The sequence below is a fragment of the Myotis yumanensis genome, unplaced genomic scaffold (assembly GCF_028538775.1).
Source record: "Myotis yumanensis isolate MYYU_CA2020_CCGP unplaced genomic scaffold, mMyoYum1.0.hap1 SCAF_1, whole genome shotgun sequence".
Taxonomy (NCBI): Eukaryota; Metazoa; Chordata; class Mammalia; order Chiroptera; family Vespertilionidae; genus Myotis; species Myotis yumanensis.
The window spans coordinates 168,585,375-168,609,461 of record NW_027223752.1 but is presented as its reverse complement, the minus strand read 5'-3'; the positions used below and the strand labels follow the sequence as shown (position 1 = coordinate 168,609,461).

Sequence of the window (24,087 nt, the reverse complement as noted above, 5' to 3'; positions counted from 1 at the left end):
GACGGGAAGCCAAGAGTGCTCTCAGCTTGGATGGAACAACGCAGAACGCAGCCCGAAACAGATCTGGATCACTGAGTCCTGGTGTCCTCACTCCTAGGCTCCACGTGCCTCACATGTCCTCCATCACCACAATCAGGCTCCTCAGTACTAACCTGGGGTCCTTTCGTGGGAATAATAGTGGGGAAGGGAAAGAAGGGTGTGCTCCGCTCCGTTTCCTTCCTATTTGAAGACCTGAAATACACCCCACTATCTTGCTAGATCTCTGATCTCTGAACTTAGTCTTGACCCACAGCAAGGGAAATGGAGTCCGCCTGGAGGGGAATGAAGGTTCTTTACTCTCCACTGCACAGTAATCTTGCTTAGATTATCCACTGGATTGAGGACCATAAGCCAAGGTGACTGGTAGCAGTCACCACCGCTATTTCTGTAAGGAAGGAAGATAACATGATGAATAAGTGGGCAAAGGTCAAATAGGGAAATGAAAGTCGTGTCCCTAAGACAACCATATGTTTACATTTCCTCCGTTCATTACGGCAAGTGAGAGTTATGGAGGGAACATATACATATGAATGACCTTGCTTGGAAAAGACAGTATCTAAAATCTAAGATGTTCTTTGAGAGCCAGATGAACCTCATGTAAATGAGTGTAGGACTAGAGAGACTTTGGAGATAAAGGGTTCACGCTGCTCCCGGGGCGGGTGCTGAGACAGCTGTCCCTTCACCGCTCTGTAGCTCTCTTTGCCCCAGCACTTAAATGGGGGAGACAAAAGCCATTATGTTTGAAAGCACCTGAAGAGCTGGTAATGAAACTGGGTGTGTTCTGTCACCACCAATATTAATAAAAAGCAGACTGAGTGAACTGCCATTGGCCACAGTTTTGTCTGTGATAGAAAGGTAAAAATATGCTGCTCAGACAGAAATCTCTTTTCTTAACACTCCCATCCAATTTCTAGTGTGGCCTGAACTGTGAGGCAAGTCCTAAGATAACGATAATGCTCCTGCTTACCCATAAATAGAGTCTTAGCCTTAGAAGCCAGGACATGAGGCTATTCCTATGATGACATGAATTATGGGTCCATAGTAGTAAGGACAGGAATTGAGCCAAACCAGCAAATATTTTCTTTTCTCTCCATGTCCTTTTTAGTCTAGGTACCTAAGTAATGAGAGGGCTATCAAGGTAAGAGTGTAGTACTTGTCTAAACTCCACTATTGACAGATTGAAGGTCTTACCCCCACCAGTTTTATGTGCTGAACTTGTGCTTATAAAGATGAGTGAATGGAAAGAAGGTATGTCATTTCTGACATTTACATATTGTATTTTAAGTCTTTGATTCCAAATCCACATTCATTAATCTTGGTACTTCTTAATCCACCCAATCGAATAACTTTCCTCTAGCTGGTGCTTAATAAATATTAATTAAATAAAGAAATGAATTTATTGTTAACTATTGGAACTTTGGAGAGAGGCCACAGTTGACCCTTGAATAATAGGTGTTTGAACTACATAGGTCCACTTATACGCAGATTTTGTTCCCCAATAAATACAGTAATGTAAATGCATTTTCTCTTCCTTACGATTCTCTTAATAACATTTTCTTTTCTCTAGCTTACTTTATTCTAAGGATACAGTACATAATACATATAACAGTAGGCTATTAGTAATTAAGTGTTTTGGGAGTCAAAAGCTATATGTGGATTTTTGACTGTGTCCCTTACCCTCACATTGTTCAAAGGTCATCTGTATTTTATTTTCAAAATTCCTTTATGTAGTTTTCATGTAATGTATGGAGAAATAAAAAAAAAACACTTTTTGTTCTAATGCAGGCATATAGTTGGCACAGCAGACAACACTGAGAATTCTTTTCATGCCGTTATGTTTTAAATTTCAAGATCCTTTCACATTTGTCAGCTCATTTAATCCCCATAACAATGCTGTGGGGTGGGCAGAGCTGGTGCTATTACTTCTCAGCTGAAAAAGTTCAAGTGCAGAAAGATGGAGCAACTTGCCCACAGAAGGTGCACTTTGAAAGGAACTGTGGGCCGCCAGGCTGCGGTGGGCACAGGGGAAGGTGGAGAAGCCCTCAGGGGTGATTGGGGGGTTGGGGGCAGCCGTCGCTCGCACCCGCTGATGTTGCCGAGCAATCCGGACGTGCCAGGTGCTGGCAGTGGGTGTGAGCAGTGGCTCTGGCACTGGCTGCAGGTGTGAGTGGGGCTGTCACTGGCAGTGGGTGCAAGAGGTGCTGCTGCCCCTGATCGCTCCTCAGGAGCAGGGGGAGGTGAGAAGCCCTGAAGAGCGATCAGGGCCACCAGCCACTGCTTGCACCCGCTGATGGTGCTGAGTGATCAGGGCTGGAGCCTGGCGCTGGCAGTGGGTGAGGCAGTGGGGGCCACTGCTGGCAGCAGGTGCAAGTGCTAGGCATGACCGCTGCGCACAGGAGCAAATAATTTTCAGTAACCACCAGAGACTAGCCCCGATGACAGTGACCAGCGCCCCGCCTTGGTCTGGCACCCCAGCTCACCTGCCCCACTATCCCACCATGGTTGACGCCCGCCATGTTCTGTGCGCCCCCTGGTGGTTAGTGCACGTCATAACGACCAGTTGTTCTGTTGTTCAGCTGATCGGTCTGGTCTATTTGCATATTAGGGTTTTATATATAGAGATTCCTTTCAAAAAGTTTTTTCAAATGAAGGGTGAATTAAAAATAGATAAACTAAGCACTTTTGGGGACAAATTATTCTTTGGGGGGTTATTTACCATTGCAGTTAATTTTTAACAATCCTGATTACTAACTTTGTAGGGAAAATTTTTTGAAAAGTATTACAGAGATAATTAGCAAAGGACAACACAAACTCAGTTTATCTCAAAGTTCTCTACATACAAAAAGATGTTTTTAACTTTGTAAATTAAATGGTTAGCTATGAATGCAAACTTTCTGAGGGCAAAACTGGAAAAGTGCTATAGGGGTGAGCTGGAATCAGCCAAATTTCTTGTTTTCTAAAACATTTTTAAAGGTATATTACATGTGCACTCACATGTTATAGGTAATTTCTACAATAAAAAGCTAAATTTCTAAATGCAACATTAACAATGCCAACTTTTTCTGCCTTGTATGCCTATCTGGCCTCGAATTTGGACATTTACATTGCCAAGGTAAAAGAAAGTACCATTTCAATGGAAGTGCAAAATATGAGGTGTACTGGAGTAGGGTCAAGAAGGGCAGATTAGTTCTTTGATGGACAGAACACTAAAAAAATCTAGAGTGCCTTTCAGATTCCTATCTCAAAAGAACACTCTGGAATGTAGAGGTACCATGGACATTCATTACAACCTTTTAGTTGTTAGTTTCATATACTGTCTTAGTCCATTCAGGCTGCTCTAACAAAATACCACAGACTAGGTGGCTTATAAACAACAAACATTCATTTTTCACAGTTCTGGAGTCTGGAAGTCCAAGATCAAGGTGCCAGCTGGCACCTTCTTGCTCAGTCCTCACATGGCAAAAGGGGCTTGGGAACACTGTGGGGTCTCTTTTATAACAGCACTAATCCCATGAATGAGAGCTTTGCCCTCATGATCTAATCACCTCCTAATACCATTGCCTAAGGCATTAGGATTTCAACATATGAATTTTGGGGGGACACTACAGATACCAAGAATTGCCAGGTTTAATTAAGAAAAATGCTCTGTTCTTATGAAAGATGGAAAGAATACATAGAGAATTTGTGAAGTAAATATGAAGCAATGACTGAAGTCTACAAGAAATGATTTCCGGCATACTCGGTGCTTGACACACAGTAGGTGCTCAGCCAAGTTGATAAGTCTGTGTGTCAGTGGATAAATTCCCACCCAGAGCTGATATCGCGCAGAAGATACAAAGTTCTTCTGACCATCTTTGTCAGCCTCTGAGGAAGGGTCTCAAAGGGCAAACTGAGGAAAGGCAGTGCTGTGTGAGCGCAGGGGCAAGCCCAGAGCAACACTCTACAGGCAATGGAATGAATGGAATACGGAGCAATCCTGTTCTTCCAGACTTCAGTGCTCCCCCTTGCCTCGAGGGGAAAACCCTCCAAAGCCAAAAGGATGTAGGAATCACAAATCACAACCTGAAACATAAAACTGACAGATGGCTTAAAGTGACACCTCAGCAGCATTAAGGAGAAGGTTTGATACAATCTGAGGATCTATGTAACATGAGTTCCTTGCATCTGAGCACTCAAAAAATTACCCCCAAGTCACATTTAGGAGCAGGAGGCCACTATCTTAGTAACAATTCCATGGGCCCTAAGTTCCAAATAGATATTCCTCCCCTAAGTCGTGGGACTACTTACTCATCTTCAAAATGGTGATGTTTTCTAGAATAAGTGGGGCATGGGGATGAGTAATTAGCAAGAATAATTGTAAAGCCCCTTAAAATTATATAAAGTGTCATCTTTATCAATAAGTAGGTGTAAATAATAAGCCGTGAAGTACATAGAGCTCCAAGAAGCTACTTGAAAATAGGCACTAGATAAAATTTAAGAGGTATTATTATAAAGAGGAATAATGACTGCTTGCTATACACTGATGGCCATATTATTATGACCACCTCATCAGTACTTCGTTGTGCAACCTTTTGCCTTCAATACTGCGGTGATTCTTCTTGGCATTGACTCCACAAGATGTTGAAAGGTGATGTGAGGAATCTGACACCACACCTGATGAATAGCACTGTCCAGTTCTGTGAGATCTGATGGTTGTGGAACCAGCTGCCTGATGGCTCTTTTAACTTTGTCCTGCAAATGCTCAATTGGATTGAGATCTGGTGATTGTGGGGGCCACCTAAGCAAGGTAAAGTCTCCCTCATGTTCTTGAAACCACTCCTGCACAATATGAGCACCGAGGCATAGCGCATTGTCTTGTTGGAAGAAGCCATCTCCATTGGGATACGCCATCAACATGATAGGATGAACTTGATCAGCAACGACACTTAGGTATGTTGTGCTATTCAGATGTTGTTCCACAGAAATTAAAGGGCCCAAATCATGCCAGGAAAACATGCCCCAAACCATAACACTGCCCCCACCAGCTTGAAGGGTTGTACTCATGCATGTGGGGTGCATGCTTTCATGCTGTTTCTGCCAAATTCTCACTCTGCCATCTGAATGATGCAACTGGAAACGTGATTCATCGGACCACATGACTTTTTTTCCAATGCTCGACTGTCCAATCCTTGTGTTCCTGTGTGAATTGGAGACGTTTTATCTTGGTAACTGCAGACAGAAAGGTGTTCAAACAGGCCTTCAGCTTCCATATCCCATATGATGCAGTGTACGGCTAATTTGCCTACAAATGTCAGATGGTCATAATAATCTGGCCACTCAGTGTATAAAGGAAAGGAGTTATGAAAACAGAATCCATGAAATGGGTTTAGAGAACTCTTTCTGTGTACACAGGGAAAGGTTTGTTGAAGACAGAATGAAGAAACTAAAGAATTTCCCATGACAATAGAACAACATAAATAGCCTAGTTGTTAAAATAACTGATTTTGGTCAGTGAACTCTTACAACTTATCAAATAACATGTTCACAATTGAGCGATTATTTTTGGCCTAATGCTTTGCCAACAGCCACCCTCAGGCAAATGGGAAACCCTGAGAAGGCTACAGGTGACTAGCTATACATTAAGTTAGGCATCAACATTTGCATGGGAGATGAGCAAGTTTATTACTGCTATTTTTAAGAGAGACAAGTGTACATACAGCTACCTTTCTACCTGCTCAAACTGCCATGTCAGAGAGATGCTGTAACTTAACTATTATTCATGAGTCTTCAATGGACATGGAGAGTTTGGTGCCCTTGGGAACTCCCTGTTTCCTGGTGGTTTTGATATTATGGAATCCTAAGAAGGCAAGATCACAAGTGTGATGAAGGCTGTGGGTGGAGTAGATGAGTTTTCCTCGCAAGGAAGTGGACCAAGATTGGAATTTGTGTGATTATATGACAGAGATGAAAGAGAAGCCCAGATGGTCTGGGAAAGATGCTTTCAAAACAACCATAACATGTTCACAGCTCTTACTGAATGTGCAGGTGCTTTAAATGTTATATTTCTGTTTGTATCACTCTCTGAAATTACATTATCTACTTATATACTTGTTTATAACCTCTTTCCTGCATCTGCAGCTAAGTCGCATAAAAACAGGAACTTACTCCATTTTATCACCACTTTAGCATAATGTATGGCAAATGGTAGACACTTAATAAACATTTGTTCAATGGCTGGATTTCTCTGTGAAGCATTCTTTTTGTTAAGTGACCTAATCTCAGTGGCTTACAGCTATCTACACATATAAAAGCCTAAGCAACCAAATGACTGAATGACCGAACAGCTGGTCACTATGATGCACACTGACCACCAGGGGGCAGATTCTAAATTCAGGAGCTGCCCCCTGGTGGTCATTGTGCTCCCACAGCCAACCTCCTGTGGCTGGCCAACCTCCCATGGCCCCTCTCCCCAATCAGCTGGCCCCAATCCGCCCCGATCAGGTCTGGGCCAGATGGCCCCAATCGACCCCTGATCACAGGTCTGGTGGAGGGTCCCCACCCATGCACGAATTCGTGCACCAAGCCTCTAGTATAACATAAAGGGTAAAAAATTTACTTTGCTCAACTATGAGCAGTCATTAGGCTAGAAGGATTGAGGACAGGAAGATCTTGTTCCTGACTTTAAGGACTTTATACATTCCTTGAGATGAAATGATAAGCTTGCTGCTTTATTTATTTATTTATTTATTTATTTATTTATTTATTTATTTTTAACTTTAAAGCACCATTTATATGGACACACAGAAAATGAAGCAATAAATTCATATATTTCCCTTGTTACTTTCCATAATGCTGACATTTGGGAGTTGATGAACTGCAAGTAGGTAGGGCATTGAAGATAAGATGAGTGGAAAAAACTTCCAGAATTAAGGGCAATGTTAGTTGGAGAGTGATTTTTGTGATATCTCAGAAAAAGCCAGTGTCCTTATGAGCAAGGAAAAAGAATCAGAAGTTGGTCTAATTTTTGCTTTGCTCATTTTCAGGAGTAGATCTATGCTATGTGTTTAACTCTTTAGTTAATGGTGCCATAACTTCAAAAGTTAGTGAGTCACACTCTGGCCAGTGTGGCTCAGTTGGTTGAGCATGTCTTCCACGCACGAAAAGGTAGCTGGTTCAATTCTGGGTCAGGGCAAATGCCCAGGTTGCAGGCTTGATGCCCAGTAGGGGCCGTGCAGCAGGCATCTGGTTGATGTTTCTCTCTCTCTCTTCCTTCCTCTGTCTCTAAAATCAATCAAAACATATATTTAAACACACGAGTCACTCCCTTTCTCATAGAGATGTCCTGCTTACTCCTCTCTCACCTCACTGGAATCCCCAGGGACCTACAGCAAGTTATCTTCTTATGAGTTCCATCCTCTGTCTGCTATTGAAACCAAAACAAAACAGTAAATGCTATTAAACGCCACACTTATTGCCTTAAGTCAGTTCTTAATGAGATGTATCCTCACTTTTAAAAGTGCATTAATTTTATTCTGTTTTACATTGCAGGGCTAAACATTACTTTGACTTCTCTATTCCTGTTACACATGTATTGTTATGGTATAAATGAAAATGTTTTAAGAACATGAGTAAGTCATGATCTTCAAAGGAAAGTTCCTAGAGGCCAATGGGTGATGGAGATGAGGCAGAAAGTAGCCTGGAGCTGAGGGGGAGAAGACATGGCAATCCACACTAACCACTGGCAATAGAGGCCATCAAAGTTAACTAGAAAGTTAACTCTGGTTTCAGATGAAGCATGAATGGAGAACAGAGAAAGTCTGGAATCAGGGAGGCAGTGGGGAAGCCATTGTTCACTAGGAGATGGTGTGGCCTGCGAGGTCAGTGCTTACATTCATGGACCACTGCCTACTTGTTGGCCTCAGTTTTAGACTCTCCATAAATCACCCATCACCAGAGAAATCCAGTAAGTCAGTATCATTGTCCATATTACACAAGTGAGGACACTGGGGCCTGGGAAATGACAAAAGGGCCAAGCTGATTTGCGGTAAGTGACAGAGATAGATGGTCGTCAGGCTTAGCTCTCTTCCCTGTGCCTCAGAAGTAAGGGGGTAAACATGTATTTTAGTGCCAGAATCATTATATAGACAACTGAATAGGTAGAATGGAGAAAATAGATGAGTTGAAGATAATTCTGATGTTTCTAACATAGACAATTTGGCAAATGATGACACTGCTAACTGAGATGAAAACAAACAACAAAAAAGGCAAAATAGGGTAGATGGGGAAGGTAACTGATTCCATTGGGGACAAACTGAGTTTGAGATGCCTGCAGGCCGGTCTTCCAAGTAGAGTAGGCAGCTGAACTACTTACTGCATGGACGAGATCAGCCAGGAGGAGTGCTGAAGGGGGAAAAATGAGAAACAAACCAACACCAGAACCCCAGGGCAAATCAAAAATTGAGGAGGCGAAGGAGGATGCTCCAGTGAAACAGTGAAAGAGAGGTCCGGATACATCACTGAGTGGCTGAAACTTAGCTGAAGGGAGAAAACATATGCTTATCAACTTTTGAGCTACCTTGCTGTATATGAGCTCATGAATTTTTTGTTTGGATGCTAAATGAAAAAGCAGGGCAGTATAAATGAGAAGCAGAAAAGTTAAGAAAGTTTCAGGAGTCAGTCAAGAACTGGGGCAATAACTCTAGAAGGCAGCTTAGTCTGAAAGAGAAGCAGACTACTTCCACACCTGCATCTTCATAGCCAGCATGCAGAACAGGAAGGCAACGGTGCAGAACAAGCTCATAGGCTTCCCGAATTCTGCCTGGGTCCAACAGTTCAAGAAGGCAGCAACAAAGATCTTTTGTTTGTTTGTTTTTTAAATATATTTTTACTGATTTCAGAGAGGAAGGAGAGAGAGAGAGAGAGAGAGAGAGAGAGAGAGAGAGAGAGAGAGAGATTGAAATATCAATGATGAGAGAGAATCATTGATTGGCTGCCTTCTGCACACCCCACACTGGGGATCAAGCCTGAAACTCAGGCACATGCCCCAACCAGGAATGGAATTGTGACCTCCTGGTTCATAGGTCAACGCTCAAACACTGAGCCACACCGGCTGGGCCAGAAAAGGTAGTTTTTTTGAAGGTGTCTGAGAATTTTTCCAGATGAGGATTCTAAAAGTTATCAGGAACTATAAATTCTAGACTTGGATAACATTTCCTGGGTCAACTGTTTTAAACTTTTTAATGAAGTATCATATACTTAGAGAAAAGTATCCAGAAGTATATTCACAGAGAGAACATCCTACCCAGATCAATACAACTTTGGGTTTGTTTTTCATTCCACAACCCAAGCATGACTTGATGCATATTCTATATAGAGAGAAGCCTAAGTGACTGAACAACCAAACGACCGAACGACCAGTCTACTGGCCACTATGATGCGCACTGAGCACCAGGGGGCAGATACTCAATGCAGGAGCTACCCCCTGGTGATCAGTATGCTCCCATAGCCAACCTCCTGTGGGTCCCTCCTCTGGCCGGCAGGCCCTGATTGGGACTGGGCCAGATGGCTCCAATCAGCCCCGATCGCTGGCCAGGCCAAGGGACCCCATCTGTGCACAATTTCATGCACTGGGCCTCTAGTAAATATATAAGAACTAGAATGCTTGTGAGTAAAAACTGCCTGAGAGACAAAGAGCCAGTTGAATAATACTTTCTCTGCAACCCACCTACTTTTTTCCATCTATGCTATCCTAATTCAGGCTCTCAGGGTTCCCAAGGAGTCTCTTTCTGTAGGTTCACCAGCTCTGATCCATGCTACACACTTGCATGAGTTATGTCTCTAATATGTTAATAGTTGCCTCCTGCTTAGAACTCATTAGAGCTTTCCCCCTGCCCTGAAGATGAAGTCCAAGCCACATAATTTGGTTCATAAGACCTACCCATATTGCAGGTTTTCTCACCTGGCACACTATACTTTTTCTCCAAAAACCTCGTTTGAGTCCTCACATACCTGATTACTCTTGCCTCTGTGCATTTGTTCATGTTGTTTCTTACTCATGCGAAATTCTCCTGGTGTTTGTCCCTCTTTCCCTCACCAGGTTTATTTCTGCATATCCTTCAGGATTCAGCTGAAACGTCAATTGCTGAGCACAAAAATACATGTTCAAAATGCTTGCTGGCTGAATACATGGATAGTTTGAGGACATCACCTCAGAAGCAAGGAAATACAAAAATGTCAAAATATGGGCCCAGTTTTTAAAAATGTGATGAAATAAATCAACCACACCTTTTTTTGGGGGGGGCGGGGGGACAATGTTAGTTATTTAAAATTGAATTCAAAAGAAGGACTAGTCATGGCCCCTGCCCTCAGGAAATAATGATCATGTTAGAAAGACAGAATTTATCCATATGAAACGAAGAACAATACAGTGTCTACTACTGCAGTAGTTAATGATCCATAAGAGTTCCAAGGAAGGAGAGATAAGAGTTGGCTGGAGTAATCTGAGAGTTTTTCATGGAGGAATAAGATTTGAGGCAATCTTGAAGAGTATGATTCCATTTGGGGAGGCCACGAAGGGTAAGTGTAAGGATACCCCAAGCAGGGGAGACCAGACTCAGACTAAAGATAGTTTATGTGGGAGACAGTGAAAAGAAAGTCTAAATAAAGTAGCACAAGTATTGACAAATGTCAATAAAAGAAATTAGGAAGAGTGAGGCCAGACTGTGAATCTTGTAAATTGAGCAAAGGAATCTGGATTCAACATAATAAGCAATAGGGATTCAGTGTAATTTCTGGATCAGTAAATGAGAATCCTCTCCAAATATGCCAATGAGAAAGTTAGAAACAGCTCTGGCAGCTGGTAGCTGATGGGTAGGCCATAATGTTTCCAACTCATAAACAACTCTTACAGAACATAGAAATAATCAGACTCTGAGACCACTGTAGAACAAGAGAAAAACAAAGACATTGCAACTACAAAAATAATGAAATATTTCCAATTGCTTATTTCCTAATGATGTCCAGCTCTGCTTTAATCTTCCTAATCTCTTAGAGAAAACTGCCAAGATGCCTGGATTAGTCAGCTAGGGATGCTATACCAAAATAGTGCGGACGGGGTGGCTTAACAGAAATCTATTTCTTCATGGTTCTGGGGGCTGGAAGCCCAAGATCAAGATGTCAGCAAGTTTGGTTTCTCATGAGGACTCTCTCCTTGACTTGCAGACAGCCACCTTCTCTCTGTGTCCCCACATAGCCTTTCCTCTGTGCACATACATTCCTGGAGTGTCTTCCTCTTCTTATAAGAACCCAGTCTTATTACCCTTGTGGCCTCATTAACATTAATTACCTCCTTAAAGACCCTATCTTCAAATACAGTTAAATTATGAGATACTGGGGGTTAGAACTTTAATATATGAATTTTGTGAGATGGGGAGAAACACAATCCAGTCCATAACAATACTCTATGCTGCTTAAACACACACAATGGAGAACTGACTCCCACTTCCTTAAAACGTCCTTAGCATGTGCACAGCCCTGCATCTATACTAAGCCCCTTCCCACTTCCTTGTTCTAAGATGCCCCATACCCTTGGTGTGCATGCTCTCTCATCATTAATGTTTCTATCATTCTCTCCCTCTCCCTTCCTCTCTGAAATCAATAAAAATATATATATATTTTTAAAAAGTTAGCAGGCATTATATTAAATGTGCTTGTGTGGTTTAGTTTGGGTTTTTACACTATGTGACCTGCTATGAAAAAGACATGCCCTAGGGCCTCAGAACAAACACACATAGAAAAGATCTGAGCCCAATGCACCCTCCAGAGCCAAGCACAGCTGACTCAGCCTGAAGGAGAGCCTCCCAACCTAATCTGCCAAACCACAATTGACCTGCAGACTCACAAGTGTAAGAATAAGTTTGTTTCAAACCACTGTACTGTTGAGTAAGTAGTATGCAGCCTTCTCACAGCAACTGACTAGTAGATTACTTTTCTTTACTGTGCCCCATTTCCAGTGTTGGCTCCTTGAGACCAGGGACCACAGTGACGATTTCCATTTCTCTAATGCCTACTGAGATGCCTAATACATACACAGTATGTGTCCAATAAATGTTTGCTGTAGCCCTGGCCAGTGTGGTCCAGTTGATTGATTCCCTGTCAGGGCACATACCTGGGTTGTGGGTTCAATCCCTGGTGGGGGAGTGCAGGAGACAGCCGATCAATGTTTCTCTTTTGCATCAATGTTTCTCTCTCTCCCCTTCTCCTTTACTCTCTCTATAAAATATCAACAAAAAATCTATAAAAAAATAGGTGTTTGTTGCATACTAGAATAAACAAATGACCAGATGGTTAAAGGACCACATGGAGGGAGGCATCACACAAGGGGGTGTTAGGAAGAAGAAGCTGACAGAGTTGCATAGGGTGGGAATGAGGGGAGCAAGTCTAGAAGCAAGTATAAGCAGAATGTGGTCCATGCACAATCATATAATAGCATACCTGACGTTTATTTTCTGACTAGAGGCCCAGTGAAGAAAATTTGTGCACTTAGGGGAGGTCCTTCAGCCCAGCCTGCACCCTCTCACAGTCTAGGAGCCCTTGAGTGATGTCCGACTGACGGGCCTAAGCCATCAGTCGGACATCTTTAGCACTGCTGTGGAGGGGGGAGAGGCTCCCACCACCTCTGCTGCTCTTGTCAGCCATGAGCCTGGCTTTTGGCTGAGCGGCGCTCCCAGGGGGCGCACTGACCACCAGGGGGCAGCTTCTGCATTAAGCATCTGCCTCATGGTGGTCAGTGTGCATCATAGCAACCGGTCCTTCCGCCATTTGGTAGATTTACATATTAGCTTTTTATTATATAGGTTAGGATGATCAAATGTTCAAAAGGCCACAGCGGTTCCATGTTACTCTAGTCATCTTCAAAGAGTATTTTTTTTTCCTACTCTAAACTTGCACGAGTCTTTGGGAGCAGCTGGCATTAAAAGATGCAGTGCCTGTCTGTAGCCATGTATAATATTAGGGAAAATGACAAAAGTTGAAAACCCTGAACCTCCTTCAGAAAATATTAAGAAAACAAAATTCCTGGGAAGTAATTCCTATTCTTCCTTCAGGTGATTGTGTCTCTGTAATCATCTAATCTGATGTGGTCAGTTTATAGCCCCCTGGACCCACTGATCTTTTTCATTCTCTGTTGTTGAAAGGGTGGTGTGACACTGTATCTGAAGCTCCCAGCCTGGTCACTAAAGGTCTATGCATCCAGGGCAAAACACTTGGGAGATGAAAGCAGTTCTCCTCAGAAGGAGTCCTCCCAGCTGAGACCCTTGTCACGTTCCCGTGGAGCATGTGTCATGGACCTGCCATGAGAATTGCTCCTCCCGAGAAACAGCTTGAAGGATGTCAAATTCATTAGTGTTTGCAGTTGAACTTTTCAAACTTTTGTCTTACATTGAGCAAACAACACAAGTGTATGCATGCACATCCAATACCACAGGCACACACATTCCGCTGTGTTTTGGGGAATAAAAAATAGTTTGCATATTGTTTGGTGCCAATCATAACATGAGATTAAAGGTGCTGTTTGAAAGTTACACCCACCAAATTCATGCTTTCTCTGCCTAAGCTCTGAACTTCAAAAGGAATATTTCATAAGAAAACACACACACACACACACACACACGCGCGCACACACACAAACACACACACACACACACCTCAGAAAGATTCTGTAAGCACCTGTTCATTCCCACTTCTATAAATGAGAAGAGCATTTCCCAGGAATCTGTAAAAGAAGGCTCAATGGCTGAACATCTGCAAAGCCATTAGGGTTGAACAAAACCTATGGGAACATAAACCACCCTGAATGATACCCAAATCATGTTGACATACATAGAAAAGTGTGCCAGTTGGGGTACTTGTGAGCTATGTGCTAAATCCTATTTCCAGGCTGTTTCAGGCTGAAACAAAACTTGTCTTATAACAATTATTTATCCAAATATTTATGGGAAATAATTGCCTTGTTTTTAGCCTATATAGCATCTCTCTACAAATATAACTTATCAATTCCCACTGAGCACATATTATACTATTAAACCTTTACTATTAAAATGTTCCTGCCCTAACCGGTTTGGCTCAGTGGATAGAGCGTCGGCCTCCGGTCAAGGGCATGTACCTTGGTTGCAGGCACATACCCAGTGGGGAGTGTGAAGGAGGCAGCTGAATCGATGTTTCTCTCTCATCAATGTTTCTAACTCTCTATCCCTCTCCCTTCCTCTCTGTAAAAAAATCAATAAAATATATTAAAAAAATAAAATGTTCCTAAGTTAGATGCTATTAACTCAAATTTAGTGAAAATATAGACACAGATTGTGATCCTTTTAAAAATAACATTTATTTATTTTTTATTGATTTCAGAGAGGAAGGGATAGGGAGAGAGAGATAGAAACATCAATGATGAGAGAGAATCATTGATCGCCTGCCTCTTGCATGCTCCCTACTGGGGATCGAGCCCGCAACCCCGGCATGTGCCCTTGACCAAATGGAACCTGGGACCCTTGAGTCTGCAGGCCAACACTCTATCCATTGAGCCAAACCAGTTAGGGTGTATTTGTACTGATTATGAAAACAATTCATATTCATAATTTTGTTGGGAAATGTAGATAAGTAAAAAGAAAAATTATTATTACCTAAATCCGACTGGGAAAAAAATTATTCAACTATCGATATAGTTCCCTTAGGTAATTTTCAATTAATAAACTTCATCTGTTTATATAAAACTGGCATTGTGTTGATCATATAGTTTTTAGTCCCTTTTTAAAAACATCATGAGCTATTTCTCTCCTATATGATATTTCATTTAATTGATGTGCTAAAATTTATTTAACTACTTCCCTAAGATTATATATTAACAATGTTTCTAAATTTTCATTTTCATATGTAACATTGAGATGAAAATTCTTTAAATATATTTTTCAATTACTGTTTACATGCATTATTATTTTGTATTAGTTTCAGGTCCACAGCATAGTGGTACATAAACTGACCATTCATAAAAAACAACAGCAACAAATGACAGTAAACATTGGGAAAAATATTTATCTTCATTAGGAAGAAATGCAAATTAAATAGTGAGGTAACATTTCATTCTTTACATTTTCTTCTGAGAGAAGAAAGTAATGTGAACTAAGTCTTAACATATATTACTAAACTGCTTTGCAGAAGATTGGCAACTGCTGACACTCTCCCACAGGATAAGAATGCGTGACTTGCCATGCTTTCAAACATACTGACTTTAACTTAATTTTATATTTGCAACTGTAAGGAACGAAACCTATTATCTCAGATTTTATTTGCATTTCTTTCTAATGAAGATAAATATTTCCCTCAATGTTTACTGTCATTTGCCTGTCTCCTTTATGAATGGCCAGTTTATGTGCCTTAGACAATTACTAGTGATTTTTTAATTCAGTTGTAGCCGTTCTATATATTTCTTATTTTAATGCTTACAAAAGGATGTATACATTTTTTTCATGATCATCATTTATTTTTAACTTAAGACAATTATTCTGGTACTGAGTTTTAAAATTTCTATGTAATTAAATATTTCCATAATTTCCCCTATAATTTTCTTTTTTACATGAAAGAAAGGTCTTGCCTACCCTGAAACTAGATTAACTATTACCTTTGTATTTTGTTGGTTTTTATTTGTACTATTTAATCATCTAAGATTATTTTGGAGAGAAAGCTCCAACCTGAGAATTCCCTCTTTCACAAGTTGGCAGTATTGTTTATTAGGTGATCCATTCCTTTCCCGTGGTTTTGGTGTATGACTTTCATGTTGATGCATTAGACTCAGTGCTACTGAATCTCTTGTCATTTGTTACGTTGGTACCTCACTGTTTTAAGCAGAAAAACTTGGTAGCTGTGTTTTATAACATGTAGTATGGCAAGTTACCCTAATTATTACTTTCCTCTTGCAAAAGGAAATTCAACTTGAAGTTTTGAATAACCTTGTCCATTCAAAAAAAAAAATTCTAGATGTTTTGGTGACTGGTATTTGAATTGAGCCCTTGGATTTATTTGGGAAAACTTAATATCTTTATAGTACTTCCCTTTTTATTTTTTAAACACGCCTTAAATTTACTGAAATCTTAATTTCTTTTTTTTTAAAAATTTATTTTATTGATTTTTTACAGAGAGGAAGGGAGAGAGATAGAGAGTTAGAAACATCGATGAGAGAGAAACATCGACCAGCTGCCTCCTGCACATCTCCTACCGGGGATGTGCCCGCAATCCAGGTACATGCCCTTGACTGGAATCGAACCCGGGACCCTTCAGTCCGCAGGCTGACGCTCTATCCACTGAGCCAAACTGGTTTCGGCTGAAATCTTAATTTCTTTCTCTTTCTAGGAGGACTTAACGTTTTCTTCGAATAATTTCCACATCTGTTACTACTGATTTAAAGGAGAGTTATTGATCTAAAACATTTCAAAATCTAACTTCTTGCTTTTTGGAGAGAGAGAGAAACATTAATGTGAGAGCAGAACGGCTGCCTGGGGCACACCCCCTACCAGGGATTGAGCCTGCAACCTGGGCAAGTGCTCTAACCAGGAATGGAACTGGTGACCTTTTGGTGCACAGGATGCTCCTAGCAACTGAACTGCACTGGCCAGGCCTAATCTAAAACATTTTTATCACACACTCCTTACATTCTTAGAGATTTTTAATTGATTGTTTTGTTGTTTTTTTCATGTTTCTATCATATCATGTGCAATGATCAAGTTTTTATCTTTGTGTTTCCTCTGAGCATATGTCATTTGAGTTCCATATCTTATTACTATAACCAGAGCTTCCAGATATAATTGAATGAATGATGAGAATTTGCACCCTTGCTTATCTCTCATCCACTGGTTGGTTTAAGATAGCTATCTTTTATTACGTGTTGGAAGTTCCTTTGTATTCCTGGTTTTCTAAGAGGTTTCCCCCCTCTTAGGAATAAGGGTTAAATTTTATTGAGTGTCTTTTGAGATCATTTTTTTCTCATTGACCTCGTAAGGTGATGGATGCATTATAGGAACACATTTTCCAAAACTAAAATATTATTTTATTCTTGGTATACACCATAAATAGTTATAGAGAATGATTCTCCACATGAGCTCTATCTTTGAATGATGTCAAGGGCCAGAGACAAAACACCATGTTAAATGGAAATCCCAAAGGACTTGTTATTATTTTTGAGTAAAATGTCAAAAAGTAAATTATGTAACTTGAAATGTTAAAGTTTAGGAAACACAGTTGATATAGCTCTGCCATATCTGCTTTCATTTAACACACTTAATTCAGCTAAGTACTATATGCTTGCCTTCGTTTATTATAATATTTATAAAAATAGTTTAGATTTGGGGAATTCTCCAGTTTTAGGAAGAACTGTTTTGAACTAGTGAGGTGTTCGTGCTCTATCGGAGATGGGAAAATAGAAATCTCTGAAGGTCAGTTAAAATGTTTTTACTACTGACACACCAGATATTTTAAAGTGCTCAGCCACTCTGCTGCCTGTTTGCAGTCAAACATCTCTACACCTTGCCAATCTTCATTAATACCTTTCAGCAGTAGAACCAAATTGAGATGGCGGGATTTAAAAATCAAAGATCACCTCTGCCAAGAAGTCTGTCCATGGCTGACCTTCAGAAAATCTCTGTGACTTTTGTCTTCTTCCCATGAAATAAACCATTTATCCACCCCTAAAGCATTCTGTTACCATTTTCATCAGTTACCCCATGGATTTGCAGCTTCCTGCTACTGCTGAGAGTCCCTAGGGCCTTCTCTGAGTGCAGTGTCCCCCCTTTTATATGCTCATATTACCAGTTTTATATGGCAATACGTGACCATGCAGTCTCGCTGCTCACGCTTCACACATTCCTGTCAGCGAGTCTGACTTCACTGCAGTGAGGTAGACATGGAGGTCTGTTGAATTACCAATTACACTCTGTGGTTTTAAATTCATTAATTCAATTTAATTTTAAAAAATCACTGAGCCCAGCTGGTGGCTCAGGTGGTTGGAGTGTTGGCCTATATGCCAAAAAGTTTGAGGGTTTGATTCTAAGTCTCAGGACACATACCTAGCACACATGGGAGGCAGCCAATTGGTGTTGTTCTCTCACATCCATGTTTCTCTCTCTCTCTCTCTCTTCCTCCCTCTTCTCTAAAATCAATAAAAACTTCCTCACAGGAGGATTAAAAAAAATAAATAAATAAAGTCACCGAGTAGCTGTTGTATGCATGGAACTACACTACAGTATAAAATACTTATTCTGATTATGCAAGACTCCTTTCTCCTTTCTAGCTAAATCAAAATTTTAATTTATACTGATTGGGTATCAATATGTAACTAATTTCAACATTTTAAAAACTACTTTAAAATAATCCATTATCCTTTCCACCTTTAATGTGAAGCATTTATCTCACATTAAAACTCATGAAAATATATACATTACCTAATAGCAGGAAGATATAATAAAGCAGATACACCTTTATAAAAGTAGTCAACCTCACATAAAACTTCGCTATGTCCATATTATAAAATATCTTTCTTAGACATTAGAGGGAATAAGCTCTATTGGTACTTTGACCTATCTTAGAGTATAGCAAATTATATGAAAATTAATCTTTTTAATTTTTTGTTTTTATAGTTTGAAATATAAATTCTGTGTTTTTTAAGGTTTACACTAAATGGATAATTCCATTGTTGTTGCACGGCATAAGGAAATATAGAAAAGTTCAAATTAATCAGTTATCTAATAAATATTTAGAATTCCACCTGAGGAAGAAAACGATATGAATGATTAGAATTCCCTCTCAAATGGAGTTATACTTCTGTATTTTGACCTCAACATAGGCACTATTTTAATAATAATTTATAGATGCTACATCCACAATCCTAGGACAAAGAAAAAGAGTCCAAATTTAACAAACAAATATAGTCTGAAAGCTTCTTTTATGGTTTGACAGGATAAGGGCAATGCCCATTGGCTGCTCAGGAATGGACCATTCCCCATCAGTGTGGCCATCGTCATGGTAACATTGAGAAGTAGCCTCCTTAGTACACATTCATTGGCCTTTAAAGAGAGGAAGGAAAAGGAGAAGGAAAGAGAAAATGAGGAATCTGGGCTTTCAAAGAGTAAAGCTCTAACTATTTTAAGTATCATGACAATGGCAAAGAGGAAGGTTTAAAATTGGCTGCTGGTCATTCCCAAATCTCACCAAGGACACTGTTTCTAGCATGAACCAAACTCCCACACACAGCATCAAAAAGCCTTACAAAAGGAAACTTGTAAGAGATGATTACCAAGCACATATACGAAGACAATGTGCTCTTTGTGATCAATTAAAATGCAAGAATAGTCTGCAGTGGGGTGTCTTACAAAGGGGCCCTTTCTTCTCAGTACTTCTTAAAAAGGCAGACCTATCAAACTTATGATAATGCGTTGCCATGCTGACTTAATTGTCAATTTTAAATTACTTAAGTGTACTTTAATGATCTATTTAAAGGCTTTTTTTTTTTTTTACCTCTAATAGCTATTAATGGTTGTCAAAGAAAATGAAACTACTTTACAGAATTGTAATGTGGGGGTCTATTAAGAATAAGTTTCAAAATGATAAAATATTATCATAAAAGTGTGAATCCCTATACATTTTAATATTCCTGAGTAGGTCAATCTTCATTCTATTGAAAAAACATTTCCTTCAAATAGCATACAATTACAGTTTAAACACCTTCATGTATAATATGTATAAAATAAATTTTATCTAATTCTCAGTCAAAATGCTTCTTCAGAAGTTGGAAAAGAAGTATGGGCAACATATTACATTTCCTCCCAAAGTTTTAGAAGATATGAAATAACAGATATATTTCCAAAAAGAAGTGTAATTCACATTCATATGCTAAAGTAATATTTTAAATATACTAGAGGATCTAACTAATGAAATGAAATTTGGGGTGACTGCCTTTAAGAAAGAATAGTGGTTTTGTCAGCAAACGATTATTTCCTAGTGTAGGTCTATGAGCCCGACTTTCCTAAAGAGAGTTTCTTTTTCTTTTTTTCATTTTGAACAATCATTTTATTTATTTATTTATTTATATTAATTTTTAAAAATATATTTTGTTGGTTTTTTACAGGGAGGAAGGGAGAGGGATAGAGAGTTAGAAACATCAATGAGAGAGAAACATCAATCAGCTGCCTCCTGCATACCCCCTACTGGGGATGTGCCTGCAACCAAGGTACATGCCCTTGACTGGAATCAAACCTGGGACCTTTCAGTTCACAGGCTGAGGCTCTATCCACTGAACAAACTGGTTAGGGCTGAACAGAGTTTCTTTAAAGGGGGCACAGCTGTCCAGCTCTAAGGACTAGTGAACACACACAACTGGAGGCATCCCCTCTAGGACACCAACTAAACAAGGAGCTATTATACACCTAAAACTAAGTATAATTAGTCAGAATAAAACTGCATCAGGCCTATGTCCACATAACCTAAAGTAATTCAGGCACTTTCCAATGATCTGTTCATCTCGTAGCTGTAGTCACTTAAAGAAGCCAGATAGTCAAAGCAAAACAGCTAGTTTAGAGTCTTACTTATTCTATTTGGCCACCTGCACTCATTCTCTTAAACAGGTATCTAATCTTTAATTTTATATTTTATGATTGAATGTGAAGTACACCAGAAAGAACAGGGTTTCAGAGTAAGTTTGAGCTTGGTGTCAATTTTTGACTCACTGACCCTTTGAGTTTCCCTGAGAAAGTTTCATCTGTAAATTGGGGCTAATGCATACCTTACATAAAGGTCGCAAAGATAGAGTAATGGAACATTTGTCAAGAATCTGTCACATAATAGATACTTCATAAGTGTTATTGTTCCTTTGCATGATCTCTCCTGAGGCCTTAAAAACATCTGCAAACTCACATAGATGAGTTTTTCATTCTTTTTATTGTTGTTGTTGTTAATCCTCACCCAAGGATATTTTCTCCATTGATTTTTTTTTTACAGTGTGTGTGTGGGGGGGTGGGTGGGGGTGGGAGGATGGGGAGAGAGAGGGAGAGAGAGAGAAAGAGAGAGAGAGAGAAGACATTGATGTGAGAGAGATATATCGATTGGTTGCCTCCCAAAAGCTGGGGAATGAGCTTGCAACCAGGTATATGCCCTTGATTGGAATCCAACCCATGACCCTTCAGTCTGCACACAGGCCGACACTCTAACCACTTAACAATACTGGCCAGGGCAAGTTTTCCATTCTTAATGTAATGGCTCAGTAATTGAAGTTAGAGATACATGCAAATTGAAATGCTGGTCTTAAGTCCTTGAGCACAAGAATAAAAATCTTCATTAAAAAATTTGTATCTACATAGCCCCTACCACAACACAGGGCACTCAGTAAACATTGTAGATTGAATTGTTGGGTCCAAAGAAGAACCATACTATATATGTATTTACTCTTTGGTTGTTAAGGCTAATTTTATTTTTTAAGAGTCCCCAATCAAGTTAACCAAGTAAATGTTAAGTTAGGGAGGATGTATCAACTTAGGCTCAGGTTACTTACTGAATAGCATCTCCCAAACACCCTTAGTTTGTACTATGATGTGTACATGTATTGCATGTGGTATTTAAGTAAACATGTTTAAAATACATTGTTCAAATGTATCACTAATTTTATTTAAGAGTTCCATCTTGTATAAGCCCATGTATCTGAAGTTACTTTCTGAAAAAAACTGGGACAAATAATTTTAAAAAGGGCTTAAATCATGGAATATGGGTCGGTGGCAGGGAAGAGATCAACCAAAGAACTTGTATGCATATATGCATAACCCATGGACACAGATAGTATGGTGGTGAAGGCCTGGGGTGGGAGCTGGGGGTGGGCTATAAGCGGTCAGTGGGAGAAAAAGGGAACACTTGTAATACTTTCAACAATCTATAATAATAAAAGTGTAATATGCAAATTGACCAAATGGCAGAACAGCGGAACGACCATCCGGATGACCTTCCGGATGAAGCCGGGGCTGTGAGGGCCGAGGCAGCAGCCAGGGCTGCAAAGGCCTACTCTTGCACGAATTTCATGCACCAGGCCTCTAGTACAGATTTAAAATAAATTAGTACCTCAGCTAACCTGCTGAATTAAGAGGCAGCCCTGAAGTCAGTGAAGGGTTAATAACCCCATTAATACAGCAAACTGCTGGGGTAAAGGACTTCTTTAGAATCCTGACAACACACTTTTTGATAATTTAAATGAATAAATCTAGAAGTACAGTATTCCCCTAAAATTTCAGGCATGGAAAAAGTGAGGAAAGCTCTAGCAGACCATAAGAAATGAAAGAAACTTCAAAACCAAAATCATTTTAAAAATTGAAGATTCGAGGTAGTTGTGAACAAGAATGAAAAAAGTGGCACGTGCTTGATAAATTAATTAGCTTTAAAATAGCTGTGGGAAAATGTAACACTCAAGTTGCCTGAATGAATATGCCTCAGGTGAAAAAATGAATCTAGTCTGGAGACAGAACCAACTTCTTCCCTTCAGATCAAAGCTGAAAGTACAGGGTAATAAGCTGTTATATATTATTTCTTAACATCCTCTGATCTGATGAGGAGCTCTTTCCGGGACCTCATTCCTATTTGCTCTGGCCACATCTCCTTATTCTTGGGCCTTGAGCCTGGCAGGGTTGGGTTCCATTCAGGCACCCACAGTTGCTTGATTAGCTTCAATTGTGGCCCCAACATAGCCAGGTTCAGAAATTTCTGTAGCAGCTAATGATTCATTTCTAAGTTATCTTGAAACTAATTTTCTTTTGTCAGTTTAGAAATATAACATGAGGGGCATGTGTGTGTGTGTGTGTGTGTGTGTGTGTGTGTGTGTGTGTAGAGGGGGTGGTCCTGGGTCATCATAAGACCTCTTACACCTCCACCTGTAATTTCTATGTGACTTCACGTGCCAAAGAATTTTGATTGCCAGGGTGACAGAAAGTAGAGGAAGTGGTCCACAAAAACAGTTGGGAGCAGAGGCTTAGGTATGTGACAGACCACGGTTTGAATCTTGAGTAACCGTGTGGCATCTCTAAGTCTCAGTTTTCTCATTAGTAAGATGAGAATAATATAATTTTACCTGTCTAATAGAGTAGAGAGGATTAAATGAGGAAATGTATAAAAAGAGTGACAATGCCTGGCCCATAGAAAGTACACAAAAACGTTAACTATTCTTATTTCTATAATAAAAAAGTGGGAAAGGATTAGTGTACTAGTAGAATATAATAAAATTAGCAAAGTCCTAGAAAGGGGAATAGCTATGGCCAGCATTGTTCAAAATACCTACTTTTTATAAGAATATCACCAGACCATTGTGCATATATATATTTTAAATAAAAATATATTTAAATAAAATATAGACGCCACCCTGTGAAGCACTTATTAACTTGTGCAAATTACTGTAGATGCAGATTCTCCAACTTTGAATGTATTAGACTATATGCACCTTACTTCTTCCAGCTACGACTTTTCAGCACTCTCAAAATGCAGCTTCAGTAGGGTATTGCTGAGTGTGTGGTAAAAGCCAATGAGCCCTAACCGGTTTGGCTCAGTGGATAGAGCCTCGGCCTGAGGACTGAAGGGTCCCAGGTTCGATTCTGGTCGAGGGCATGTACTGTGGTTGCGGGCACATCCCCAGTGTGGGGTGTGCAGGAGGCAGCTGGTCGATGCTTCTCTCTCATCGATGTTTCTGACTCTCTGTCCCTCTCCCTTCCTCTCTGTAAAAAATCAATAAAACATATTTTTTAAAAAAGCAAAAAAAAAAAAAAAAAGCCAATGAATGTTTTGACAGGTGGGTATAGTCTAGAGCAACAGTTCTCAACCTGTGGGTCGCGACCCCTTTGGCGGTCGAAAGACCCATTCACAGGGGTCGCCTAAGACCATCCTGCATATCAGATATTTACATTATGATTCATAACAGTAGCAACATTACAGTTACGAAGTAGCAACGAAAATAATTTTATGGTTGGGTCACAACATGAGGAACTGTATTTAAAGGGCCAGGAGGTT

The 24,087-nt window shown here is 40.0% G+C and overlaps 1 protein-coding gene across 2 annotated transcripts in view; it reads right to left on the bottom strand.

Annotated features, from left to right (window-relative positions):
* The window catches only part of CELF2 (CUGBP Elav-like family member 2), an 862,326-nt gene that overhangs the window by 320,592 nt on the left and 517,647 nt on the right, over nucleotides 1–24,087 (bottom strand). The gene's annotated exons all lie outside the window — the stretch shown is intronic.